General features: G+C 33.7%; 1 long non-coding RNA gene across 2 annotated transcripts in view; it reads right to left on the bottom strand.

Moving 5' to 3' along the window:
- Positions 1 to 2,530: 2,530 nt before the first annotated feature.
- The window catches only part of LOC129035639 (uncharacterized), a 103,496-nt gene continuing 92,352 nt past the window's right edge, over positions 2,531 to 13,674 (bottom strand). For both annotated transcript variants that reach the window (XR_008502259.1, XR_008502260.1), the window contains exon 4: positions 2,531 to 2,656. This is a non-coding gene — a long non-coding RNA (uncharacterized LOC129035639). The remainder of the gene's footprint in view (positions 2,657 to 13,674) is intronic.

Below are 13,674 nucleotides of genomic sequence, written 5' to 3'. Positions count from 1 at the left end.
AGCATTTGAAGACATGACTCAACATGCAAAGGAAGCCCATTGGCAAAGTCTGGGCAGCTCAATAGTTTAAGATATTTACGGAAATTTCTAATCATCAGTGACAACTACACTAATAAGCAGAGAGTTTGGCAGTTATTGTATCATAGTACAGACCTTACAGAATTCGTTCAGGAAAATCACTATACAAATAACAAACAACAACAACAACAACAAAGCAATGGCAACGAACATCAGCAATAACACAAAACACTGAAATGTGGCTTCTAGAGTTGCCATCTATGCTATGTGTCCCTAAATCAGCAAAGAAAGTTATGAGAATGGTGTTTCACCAAATAAAGAATATCAATACAAAGATAGAAATTGTAAAAAAAAAAAAAAAGAAAGAAACAAATATAAATTCTGGAATTGCAAAGTACAGTAACTGAAATGAAAATTTATGGAGAGGCTCAACATCAAACTTAACCTGGAAGAAGAATTGGTGAATAAAACATAAGGATTAATTAACATTATCCAATCTGAGAAACAGAAAGAGAAAAAACAAAGTAAATTAAGAGCATCAGGACATGTGGGACCAACAAGTGGCTCAATATTTACACAATGAGATTTCAAGGAGAGAAGATAGAGAAAGAAATTTAAAAAAATGAAAAAATAATTACAAAAATTTTCTCAAATTTGATGAAAGCTATTAATTTACACATCTGAGAAACTCAACAAACTTTAAATGGTATAAACTCAATGAGATCCACTCATAGGCACATCATTATCAAACTGTCAAAAGCTAAATGGAAAGAAAGGATCTTTAATATTCTGAGAGAAGCACCTCATAACACAGTATTATACTACACAATACTATAAGACAATTAGACCTAACAGGCTTCTATTTAACATGCCTTTTCTACAGCAGCAAAATGCATATTCTTCATAAATGCACATGGAACATTTTATGGGGCTGATCATATTTGAGGCCATTAAACAAATCTCAATAATTTTGAAAGAATTAAATCATGTAATACAATTACAAACCTAATAAAATTACAAATTAACTACAGTAGGAAAATTTGGAAAATCACAGTAACAGGAGAATTTAAAAACACATTTCTAAGTAATTAACTGGTTGAAGAATAAATCACAAGAAAAATTAGAAAATATTTTGAGGTGAGTTAAATTGAAAGTATAATATTCTCAAACTTGTGGGATGTAACTTAGGTAACACTTAGGAGGGTATCTATAGCTGTGAAGTCCTATATTGAAAAAGAAGAAATATTTCTAATAACTGAAATTTCCAACTTAAGAAACTAGCAAAAAAATAACAAACTAAACTCAAAGCAAGGAAAAAGAAATAATGAAATTATAAGTAAAATAAATGAAATAGAAAACAGAAAAACGAGAGAGAATCAACAAAACCAAAAATTTGTTATTTGAAATAATCAGCAAAAATTGATAATGGTTTAGGTAGACTGACAAAGCAAAAAGAAAAAAAATCGAATTCATAAAACCAGAAATGAAAGAGGGCATATAACTAACAAATTTACAGAAATAAAAAAAATTATGAGAGAATATTAGGAACAATTGCACGCCAACAAACCAGATAACATGAACAAAATGAACCTATTTCTAAAAAGAGAATAACTGTGGAAACTGACTCAAGATCAAATAAAAAATATGAATAGATGTATAAGAAGCAGAAAAATTAAATTAGAAATTTAAAAACTTCCTTCATCCTCACACACACACACACCCCGAAAGCCCAGACCCAGATAGCTAAACTGGTGTACCTAACAAACTAAAATTCATAAAAAGCATTATTGTCAGTCTTTCACAGACTTTTTCAAACATTAGGAGAAGACAATACTTGCCAATCCATCCTTTGATGCAGTAAAATCCTAAGAACCAAAAACAAAGACCTTCATAGGAATAGAACACTATGGGCCAAGGTACCTTATAGATATAGACACAAAAACTTGCAACAAAATGTTGGCAAATTAAATCTAGCAACATATGAAACAAATTATATACTATGACTTAGTGGATTTTTCCACTATTACAAAATTAGTATAGTAGTTTTCTACTGCTGCTGTAGAAAATTACCAGAAACTTAGTGGTCTAAAACACAAGTTTTTATCTTAGATTTGTATAGGTTAGAACTCCCAGATAGGTCCCACTGGGTTAAAATAAAGGTCTTGGCAAATCTACATTCCCTTCTGGGGTCTGTAAGGGAGAATCCATTTCACTATTTCTGCTCAGGGGGGTTCATTCATTCATTCATTGATTCTAATAATATTCGTTTAGTTAGTATACATGCCATGTACTATTCTGGGGTCTTGGGTACTAGAGGCAACAAAGGAAACAAATAATTTCTCTTATCAATACTAGTTGAAGGATTTAGACAATAAACAGGAAACTTAAAAATAAGTTGCTAATTTTTTGTTGTTGAGATCTAGACACTGCAATGACAAATAATGCAGAGCAGGATAAATGAAGGTTGGGGTGTGGGCCAGTTTTAAATTTTAAAATTAAGTTGTAATTTTTTAAATTGTGGACAACTTTATTGGGAAAGTGACATTTTACCAAAGATTAACAAAGGAGTCAAGAGACTGTGTCATGAGGTGGTCTGGGAGATGAGAATTCTTCACAGAGGAGATTGCCAGTTTCCAAGCTGTAAGATAGAAAGACACTCAGTAAATTTAATCAATAGACCAGTAACCAATATGGCTGGTAAAGAATAAGCAACAACAGGGGAGAAGGAGAAGAGCTCAAGAGAAGTAACAGGGCAGAGCGATAATAGGGCTTATAATTTTATTTGAATGGTTTTGGCTTTTTCTCTAAGTGACATAGAAAGCCATTGCAGGTTTATGAGCAGAGAATTGGTGTAATCTGACTTAATCTGTTAATAGAATTACTCTGGGTACTGTTTTGGGAATAGTCTATAATAGCAACAGCTCTTCCTGACCCCATTCCTCTTATGTTCAATCTATCATTCACATTTTCTACTAGAAAGGACTTTATAAAACATAAAGTACATAATGCTATTCTCTAGTGCAAAACTCTGTGGTATTTATTGAAATAAAATAGTAGTGCCCTATGGTGTTCTGTGTTATCCAGTCCCTGCCTCCCCCTTTAGCCTCATCTAATGTCACTCATCCCATCTGTCACTGTGCTCCAACCATATTGATATTTCCTTTTCAGGAAATTCAGCTATTTCAGACAGATATTTTATACAGATTTCTTTTATTCTGCCTGAGAGCAATTCTGTACACTCTTTTGCAGATTAAATCTTACATGTTCTTAAAGTCTCAACTTGAATGTCACACACTCAGGAAGGCTTTCTCTGAACACTAAATTGAGTTAGGTTTCCTGATATAATTGTTCAATGTGATTAGTCTTCCCTCATGCACTGTGAGCTCCATGGTAATAAGGATTATGTTCCATTTTGTTTCTCTTACAGTAGTTGAACCTAGAATCAGTTATTTTCTCTAACCACAGGAAGTATGTCAACCCAATTCCATCTCACACTTTCTAGTTATATGAATTATAGCATAACATTGATAAAGAATGAACACATTTTAGCAAAGCTAAGTGACCATTAGAGGTGTCATTCAACTTCTCTGACTGACAAATTTCATTCATTTCTCATTATCATATGATATATTTTTGTAATGAGTACTTGGGTTTTACATAAAACATGCATTCTAAAGTGAGAATGCATGATAAATATCAAAGTAACACATTAAGGCTCTTTTGTAACATAGCTTGCTTTTTTTAGTTTCTTTCTTTAGTAGACTTTATCTTGTGGAACTATGTCTCATTTTCAATAGCATTTTATTCTACATTGGTATGGTGATTACCATGACTTTCACTGAGAACACCCAATATTAAGCAAAACTTGCCATAATATTATGGGGTCATTTTAATTCTCTTTGTCTTCAAAAATTTGTCAAGAAAGCAAGCTAAGTCGTATTGAAGAGCATTCCTTTCTATTTTACAGATATAATTGAAATATAACTGCATCTCACAAATGATGGAAAAGACGAATAACAATAAAACCAATTTTTGCATTTTAGATAAGATTTGTATATAAGTGGCCAAGGTGTGGCAGATACTCATGCATGCATCTTGAACATAATTTTGTTTCAATGTGCAGAGGATTTTAGAAAAGTGTGCAGGCATTGGAAATTATGTTGAATGCCTATGTTCTCTTTTGACAAAGATTTTTAAAAGGATTACTCTAAATAATTTTTAAATCAATAAGTAATTACGTTTTTTTTCCCCAGTCAAGTAAATATTGACTTAGAGGAAGATGTATACATTGTCTCTATTTCAGGGAAAGAATGTGTTGATTGCTATTTGTCATTTCATGTTAAATAAATTCATATATTTGTTAAAAGAAGTGACACTAAATGCTTAAAAGAGATACCTATTGACTTTACATTGTTTTGCTGGGACTTATAGCAAGATATTCTTGCTTTCTTTTTACTACTTGGTCTTTGCATATCGGTTTTGTAAGAGATATAATCAGACAATATATTAGTGTGTTTTTTGAGGCATTAATACGAGATCCTGACAGCATTATCTCTAATGTTTATATCACCATAAAATTGGTTTATAGTGATACAATTAGTAATGTTAAACCTAGCTATTATAAGAAGTAGTACTGATTGTTCCTCAGTAAATCTCACTTTATAGTGACATAAATGAACAATATTTGTGCCATCATGGTTTATGGCATCAAGTAATTTCACAGGAACAAATAACAGTTATCCTGAATGCTCTAATCTTACAGATAAACTTTCCATTCATGTTACATTTTAAATCAATATTACTATGATTCACATGCTCTTTTGACTACCTAAAATTATGAAGGTTTATTTTTTAGCAAAAATATCACAAGTTACATACTTTGAAATATATTGTATCATTAAAATTTTCAATATTATTTTTTCTTCTGAATGCTATTTGGATATTTTATATTCTCATTAGGATATGAAAGAAGAGAATTTGCATTTTACTTATGTATTTTTTTGCGTAAGTCATTTTGTGATGATCGTATAAACTGTATTTTAAACACGTTTTATTCAAATGCAAGTTTTCTTTTAACACATAGTATATTCATGCCAGTAATACTCAAAGTCATGGATGTTTAAGTAAATTATTGTAAATCGATTTGTGTTTACAAAACCATAAGTACATTAGTCCATTCTCACACTGCTATAAATAACTGCCTGAAACTGGGTAATTTATAAAGGAAAGAAGTTTGACTCACAGTTCTGCATGGCTGAGGAGGCCTCAGAAAACTTACAATCATGGCAGAAGGGTAAGCAAACATGTCCTTCTTCACATGATGGCAGAAAGGAGAAGTGTAGACTGAAAGGGTTGTGGAGGAACCTCTTATAAAAACCATCAGATCTCAGGAGAACTTACTCACTGTCATAAGAACAGCAGGGAGGTAACATCCCCTATGATTTAATGATCTCCCACCTAGTGCCTCCCACAATACGTGGGGATAATGGGAACTACAATTCAAGATGAGATTTGGGTGAAGTAGCAGCCAAATCATATCATTTCACCCATGGCCCTCCCAAATCTCATGTCCTCACATTTCAAAACAAAATCATGCTTTCCCAGCATTCTCCCAAAATCTTAACTCATTTCAGCATTAACTCAAAAGTCCATAGTCCAAATTCTCATCTGAGACAAGGCAAGTTCCTTCCTTTTATGAGCTTGTAAAATCAAAAGCGTGTTATTTACTTCCTAGATACAATGGGTGTACAAGCATTAGCTAAATTCATCCATTTCAAAGGAGAGAAACTTGCCAGAACAAAGGGGATACAGGACCCATGCAAGTCCAAAATCCAATAGGTCAGTCATTAAACCTTAAAGTTACAAAATGATCTCCCTTGACTCAATGTTTCACATCCAGGTCATGCTCATACAAGAGGTGGGCTCCCATGGCCTTGGGCAGCTCTGCCTCTGTGGGTTCTCTGGGTACAGCCCCCTCTGGACTGCCTTCATGGGCTCGTGTTGAGTGCCTGTGGCTTTTCCAGGCCCACAGTGCAAGCTGTCAGTGGATCTGCCATTCTCGGTTCTAGAGGATGGTAGCCCTCTCCTCCCAGATCCACTAGGTAGTGCCCCAGTAGGGACTCTGTGTGGGAGTTCCAACCCCACATTTCCCTTCCGCACTGCCCTACCAGAGGTTCTCCATGAGGACTCCACCCCTGCAGCAAACTTCTGCCTGCATATTTGGGTATTTCCACATGTCTTCTGAAATCTAGGCAGAGGTTCCCAAACCTCAATTCCAGACTGCACCAGCAGGCTCAACACCATGAGGAAGCTGTCAAGGCTTGGGGCTTGCACCCTCTGAAGCCAGGGTCTGAGCTGTGCCTTGGTCCCTTTTAGCCAGGGCTAAAGTGGCTAGGATGCAGGGCACCAAGTCCCTAGGCTGCACACAGCAGGGGGGACCTGGACCTTGCCCACGAAAGTATTTTTTTTTTCTCCTAGGGCTCTGGGCCAGTGATGATAGGGGCTGCCACAAAGGTCTCTGTCATATCTTGGAGACATTTTCCTTATTGTCTTGGTAATTAATATTCTGGTCCTCATCACTTATGCAAATTTCTATAGCAGTCTTGAATTTCTCCCCAGAAAATGGATTTTCCTTTTCTACTGCATTATCAGGCTGCATATTTTCCAAACTTTTATGCTCTGTCACTTCTTGAATGCGTTTCTGCTTAGAAATTTCTTTTGCTGGATATCCTAAATTATGTCTCTCAAGTTCAAAGTTCCACAGATCTCTAAGGTAGGGGCAAAATGATGTCAGGCTTTTTGCTAAAGCAAAGCAAGAGTCACCGCTACTCCAGTTCCGAACAAGTTCCTCATCTTTGTCTGAGACCATCTCAGCCTGGACTTCATTGTCCATATCAGTATCAACATTTTGGTCAAAGCCATTCAGCAAGTCTCTAAGAAGTTCCAAACTTTCCCACATCTTTCTGTTTTCTTCTGAGCCCTTCAAACTGTTTCAGCCTCTGCTTGTTACCCAGTTTCAAAGTTGCTTCCATATTTTTGGGTAGCCTTGTAACAGCACCCCACCCTCTGTGGTAAGAATTTACTGTATTAGTCTGTTTTCACTTTGCTGTAAAGAGCTCTCTGTGACTGGGTAATTTATAAAAGAAATAGGTTTAATTGATTCACAGTTCCACAGGGCTGGGGATGTCTCAGGAAACTTACAATCATTGTGGAAAGGGAAGCACACATGCCCTTCTTCACACAATGCCAAGGAGATGTGCAGAGTGATTTGGGGGTGGGGGGGCTACTTATAAAACAATCAGATCTCAGGAGAACTCACTGTCATGAGAAGAGCATGGAAGTAACCTCCCCCATGATTCAATGACCTCCTACTGGGTCCCTCCCACAACACATGGGGATTATGGGAACTACAATTCAAGATGAGATTTGAGTGGGAACACAGCCTAACCATATCAAAAAAGTTGACTAAATAACACATTAACTGAATTATTATTTGTCAATTTTATTTGTCAGGATAGATATGGCATAGCTTGATATTCAATAATACAACAATGTTACTGATATAGAACATTACTAGTTCTTGTTTATAACATTTTAGTCAAATCATTAGACACTTGTTTTCCATAAAGGAATTATGGAGGCCAAGAAAGCCTTCATTATCTTATCACTGCATTGTATTCAAATATCGGGGGAACCTGTCCCCGATAGTCACGTAGGTTCTTTTCTATTTTCCCTAAGTGTTGGCCGGTCTGAGAAATAAAGGGAAAGAGTATAAAAGAGAGAAATTTTAAAGCTGGGTGTCCGGGGGAGACATCACATGTCACCAGGTTCCGTGATACCCCCTGAGCCATAAAACCAGCAAGTTTTTATTAGTGATTTTCAAAAGGGGAGGGAGTGTACAAATAGGGTGTGGGTAACAGAGATCACATGCTTCACAAGGTAATAAGATATCACAAGGCAAATGGAGGCAGGGCCAGATCACAGGACCACAGGATCAGGGCAAAATTAAAATTGCTAATGAAGTTTCGGGCACACATTGTCATTGATAACATCTTATCAGGAAACAGGGTTTGAGAGCAGACAACTGGTCGGACCAAAATTTATTAGGCGGGAATTTCCTCATCCTAATAAGCCTGGGAGCACTACAAGAGACCAGGGCTTATTTCATCCCTACAGCTGTGACCATAAAAGACGGCTGCCCCTGAAGTGGCCATTTCAGAGGCCTACCCTCAGGGATGCATTCTCTTTCTCAGGGATGTTCCTGCTGAGAAAAAGAATTCAGTGATATTTCTCCCATTTGCTTTTGAAAGAAGAGAAATATGGCTCTGTTCCATCCGGCTCACTGGCAGTCAGAGTTTAAGGTTATCTCTCTTGTTCCCTGAACATTGCTATTATCCTGTTCTTTTTTCAAGGTGCCCAGATTTCATATTGTTCAAACACACATGCTGTACAAACAATTTGCGCAGTTAATGCAATCATCACAGGGTCCTGAGGTGACATACATCCTCCTCAGCTTATGAAGATGATGGGATTAAGAGATTAAAGTAAAGACAGGCATAGGAAATCACAAGGGTATTGATTGGGGAAGTGATAAGTGTCCATGAAATTTTCACAATTTATGTTCAGAGATTGCAGTAAAGACAGACGTAAGAAATTATAAAAGTATTAATTTGGGGAACAAATAAATGTCCATGAAATCTTCACAATTTATGTTCTTCTGCCATGGCTTCAGCAAGTCCCTCCATTCGGGGTCCCTGACATCCTGCAACATTGAAAAGGTTACAGAATTCCAGAGGCTCCCAAACAGGCAAATACATACTTTGGCTAAGAAGCAATATGTATTACTTCTGATCACAAAATACTGCCTTTCATTAGTCACATTGCCACTTTCAGCTGCGTGAAACTAAAACATGCAGTTACACATGTGCCTCAAAGATGTGAACAGATAATATTATTAATATATTAGAAATGTCTACCATTCATTGGAGCGTTGTTCTATTATATGTTAAAATAAACATGTATGTTTCCACCATTACTTATTAGAAAACAAGATGCTATAAGCTATTAAGTAAATCAACTTTCTCTTGTAAACTGAACAGTTTCAAAAATTTTGCAATTCTTTATAGACATTAAAACATTATTATATTTGTGCTTTATTTATGCATAAATGGAACAAACATTCCTAGAAATAATTGCTTCAATATAAAAGAATCCATTGTATTCATGGGTTCATTTCACATACCTGGCAGCATGTGATTCATTAAATTAAATTATGTTAAAGTATTTTTAATATTTAAAAAGATGTTATATATCTAAAATGTTGTTATTGGTTAATTTTCTGTAGTATAATACTTTGGATAATACTTATGATCTGAATCATATGTTGTTTACACTAATATTTTATTGTTGATTCAACTCTTCCTTCATTATTTTCTTTATATTAAATGATATTGCTTGTAGCCCCTTTTGTTCCAAAACCATACATTTTCTAGTTCATGTTGTAACTGTGGTACCAAGGAATTGAAAACTCAAAAAAACATATCTGATTCTAGCTGGCTAAATGGAAAAAGAGGTATTTATCTGACAGAGAACTGGACTGTGTGAGTATCAGTAGAACTCCTCATGATGGCAAAAGGAGAGAAAAAAAAATGTATGACCAACATGCATTTTCTGTTAGATGATAGGCTTGGGTTAAAAAACACCAAGGAGAAATTTGTATACATACCTTCTGTAAATTATCTGACAGAGATCAGAAAATAACTGTGAGGAGGCCACGAACAGCAGAATTTCATAGATGTTTGCAATAAACTCAGAAACATTTGCTTATATTTTGTGATCTGTACTGACAAACTGAGATAAATGGGAGAATGCATACACATTTTCAACTTTTACATTTTATGTTTGTTTGTTGGAGAATGTATCTCAAGTTTATGGGAAAGTTATGAGGAATGTAAAAGTTCAAGTGTAGGATTTTCTTTCTTCTCAGTAATTAAACCATGTCTAGTATGCCTTTTCCTTAATCCCATCTGATTTATGTTTGACCCAAGAAGTAATTTATTCAAGTTTTACAAAATGTTCTACTTGTTCATTGAGATTTCTATGTGTTCCTGAATGAATTACTTACTGAGTTATTCTTACAAGAATCTTCATTTTTCATAAGTCAATTTTTATATTACTCTCTCTGGTTCTATTGCTTTAGATTTCTACATTGTACAGAGTAGTCCTCAGGAGCAAAATGTATTCATGAGTGTGTGGTGGTTTGCTGACATTGATGCTAAATTATTTAAGTTGTTTGGAGGATAAAAGTTGCTTAAAGTTTATGTCGTATTTTTAAAAGCATTGTTTCTGTTCATATTTTTAAGCTAAAGACAAATTCCTGCAATATCTTCAATATACCGCAATAAATAGAAACTGATTTATTATATCCTGTATTTGTTTTACTATTTAAATAAATGATTAATCTTATTTTATTTTAATGATTAGCTTATTTTACCTTTTCTGCTGAAATTTCACTATGTTTCCTTTTTTCTTTCACTCCCTAAATAATGTTAGGGGGAATTTCTGATCCCCTGGCCTGCCCATGGTTATTTTCTGTTCTCTGTCAGATCATTTGCAGGAAGAGCACACATAAATTTCTGTTTTACTTTTAACAAATTTTCTTTTATTGGTTAACTTAAACATGAAGCTAAAATGTTTATAAATACACAAGATATTTACCAGATTATGTATGGGCTACAAATAACCTCCTATTTTAGTGAACAACATAGCTGGAAGCCTGGATTCCACACAGTTTTGCTAGTAACTAACTATAAGACTTTAGAAATGTCACATAACCTCAACGGAATTCACTATTTTAATCTGAGAAGTGAAAATAAAATTTCTAGATTATCTCCAAGTGTTTTTACAGTTTTACATCAGTATGATACATGTGCTTGAATTAATGAACCAATATCGATATATTACTATCAACTAAAGTCAATTTTGTTCATATTTTCTTAGTTTGTACCTAATGCCACTTTTGTGTTTCAGGATCCTATCCAGGAAAACACAGTATATTTAGGTGTCATGTCTCCTGGTAATTTCTAAAGGCTTCTTCCTTTCTCTCTGTCTCTTTCTCCCCTTCCCCTTCCCCTTCCCTTTCCCCTTCTTCCTTCCATCCTTCCTTCCTTCTCTCTTTCCTTTCTCTTTTCTTTTGTTTTCTTTTTCTCTTTCTCTCTTTCTTTTTCTTTCTCTTTCTTCTTTCTTTCTTTCTTCCTTCCTTCCTTCATTTTCTTTCTTCTTTCTTATCTCCTTTCCTTTTCTTTTTCCTTTCCCCTTTCATTTTTCCTTTCCTTTTTCTTTTTCCCTTTCCTTTCCTCTCCTCCCTTCCCCTCTCTTCTCCTCACCTTTCCTTTTTCCTTTCATATCTCATTTTCTTCCTTTCCTTTTCTTTCCTTTTCTTTTTGATGACTAGACAATTTCTAGTAGCACTGGCCAGAAATTCTGTGCAATGTTCCTTTATTTGTATTTGTCTGATGTTTGTGCTTTGATTACATTTGTGTGATAGGTTTGGGTAAGAAGGCTACAGAGGTAAAGTTTCATTTCCATAAGATCATACTGAGCATGACTTATTGTAGAAGTTGACCTTGATTGAGGTAGCATTGGTCAAGTTTCTCCACTATAAAATTACTTCTTTATACCCATTAGATTGGCATTACATTGCCTTATTTCCTCTTTTATTTTAGTTCTATCTATCTATCTATCTATCTATCTGTCTATCTATCTACCTATCATCTATCTATTACCTATTTAAATTATATTTGGTGTATGATCATTTGTTTTATATCTATTTTTCTTTCTAAGGAAACAATATGAAGTTTGTGAAAAGATAAACTGCTTTCTAGATTACATCTTCTCTAGTCAGATGCTTTAACTTAATTAAGTTACCTAAAAGTAGAAGATCAAACTATCCTACTTTTATATAACACTAAGATTTCAATATATCTTTTTGTCACAGAATATGTATTATATTTCACATATGAGTTTTTCATACATATGATGTGCTAATTTACAGAGTGTAGTATACTAATCTCACTCTCAAATCTGTACAATCTTAAGATAACCTCTAAAATACTGATTCCCTGGCTCTCTACCTCAATATGTAAGTTTAGTTAAAATTTTGTGTGGGACCTAGAAATAGGCATTTTTAACAAGCACTCCAGTCAGTTATGATATTGGTGGTTCAGAGACCACACTTCTAAAAATATTAGGTGTAATATTTAAAAGTGTTAGCTTTATTATCACCAATATTGAAATTTTACCCTATTTTCAACTTTTTTTATCTGTGTGATTTTGAGCAAGTTACTTTTTGTCTCAATATATCAATTTATCTGTAAAACGAAGGTGATAATAGAACTTTACACAGATAATGTGGCTAATACAGCATTTAGCCAAGTTCCTAATATATATTAAGTCATGAGTAAATTCTAGATCCTATTTTTAAGCAAGAAATATTCATCTTTTTCAATAATTTTTTTCTAATTACCTTTAGACTTTGTACAGTAATTATCATATTTTTCAAATTACATTCTATGGCTTTCAAAACTACAACCATATTAATTCTAAATTGTGTCACTTCTCCCAATATCACAGTAAACCTAAAACTTGTAATAATGCACAAAACATTTGGAATAATATTTTCTTTATGCATCATAAAACATTCAAGCTCTCTACAGGGAAATGTGATATTAAGAATTAAACAATCAGGCTACGAGCTTAAAGGTAAACTTTCTAGCTAACATTGTCCTAAGTCATTACATTTCCCTTAAGGTAAGAAAATACAGTGTCTGTTTCCTATAAGAATAACAATACCTGACATCATATAATAGTTAAAAACATTTCCTAATTTGGTAATGCATAGAATTTCAACACAAACATGATTTTTATCACGTAAATTGTCAGAACACTGAAACACAGAGATTCTCAAGGAAATGCCTTAGATTATTTAATAAATCTAAATCTTATAGCTACAAACAGCATGTTGGGCAGAAAGACAGAAAATTCAAAAAATATTTTTTTGAGTCTGATAACTGAGAATGATGACATCATTGACAGAAATACTGTGCTAAATGATTCTATTTTGGAATAGAGGGGCTGTAAATTTTATTTGTAAGTTTGAACAATTTTATTTTAAGTAAAGTTAGCATATTTTCATTAAGCCTTCTCAGTGGCTTTTCTTTGAGTCTTTCATCTTTATTAAAAAAAAGAAAGTAATAAAAATAATGAGTTGAGGATCATAACATACAAGAGTTTTCTACTATTAAACTTTATTTATAATTTACTCAAGTACTACATAAATATTTTTTACTTTTCTAAAATAATTTTATTTAAATAATTTTGATTTAGACATTTGACATTCAAGTACTATAATTTATTTGCATGTTTTCTTTTAATTGTAAAGATAAATTTTGTCTTTAGAAGAAAAATACATATTTGCAACATAAATATTTTGTTTTGAATTTTTATATGTATTTTTATTTATATTATTTGATAAAATATGTTCACATTTTACATACTTTGAATATTGTTCTATCTTATTTTATAGGTTTCTTATTGATGATAATAGTGACACTTTTTGGGGTTTGTCTGTAAGAAAAAATATGCCTATCTTCCTAAGTT

Source organism: Pongo pygmaeus, chromosome 3 (assembly GCF_028885625.2).
Source record: "Pongo pygmaeus isolate AG05252 chromosome 3, NHGRI_mPonPyg2-v2.0_pri, whole genome shotgun sequence".
In the NCBI taxonomy this organism is placed as follows: domain Eukaryota; kingdom Metazoa; phylum Chordata; class Mammalia; order Primates; family Hominidae; genus Pongo; species Pongo pygmaeus.
The sequence above is the reverse complement of the archived record's forward strand: the minus strand, read 5'-3'. Positions and strand labels throughout refer to the sequence as shown.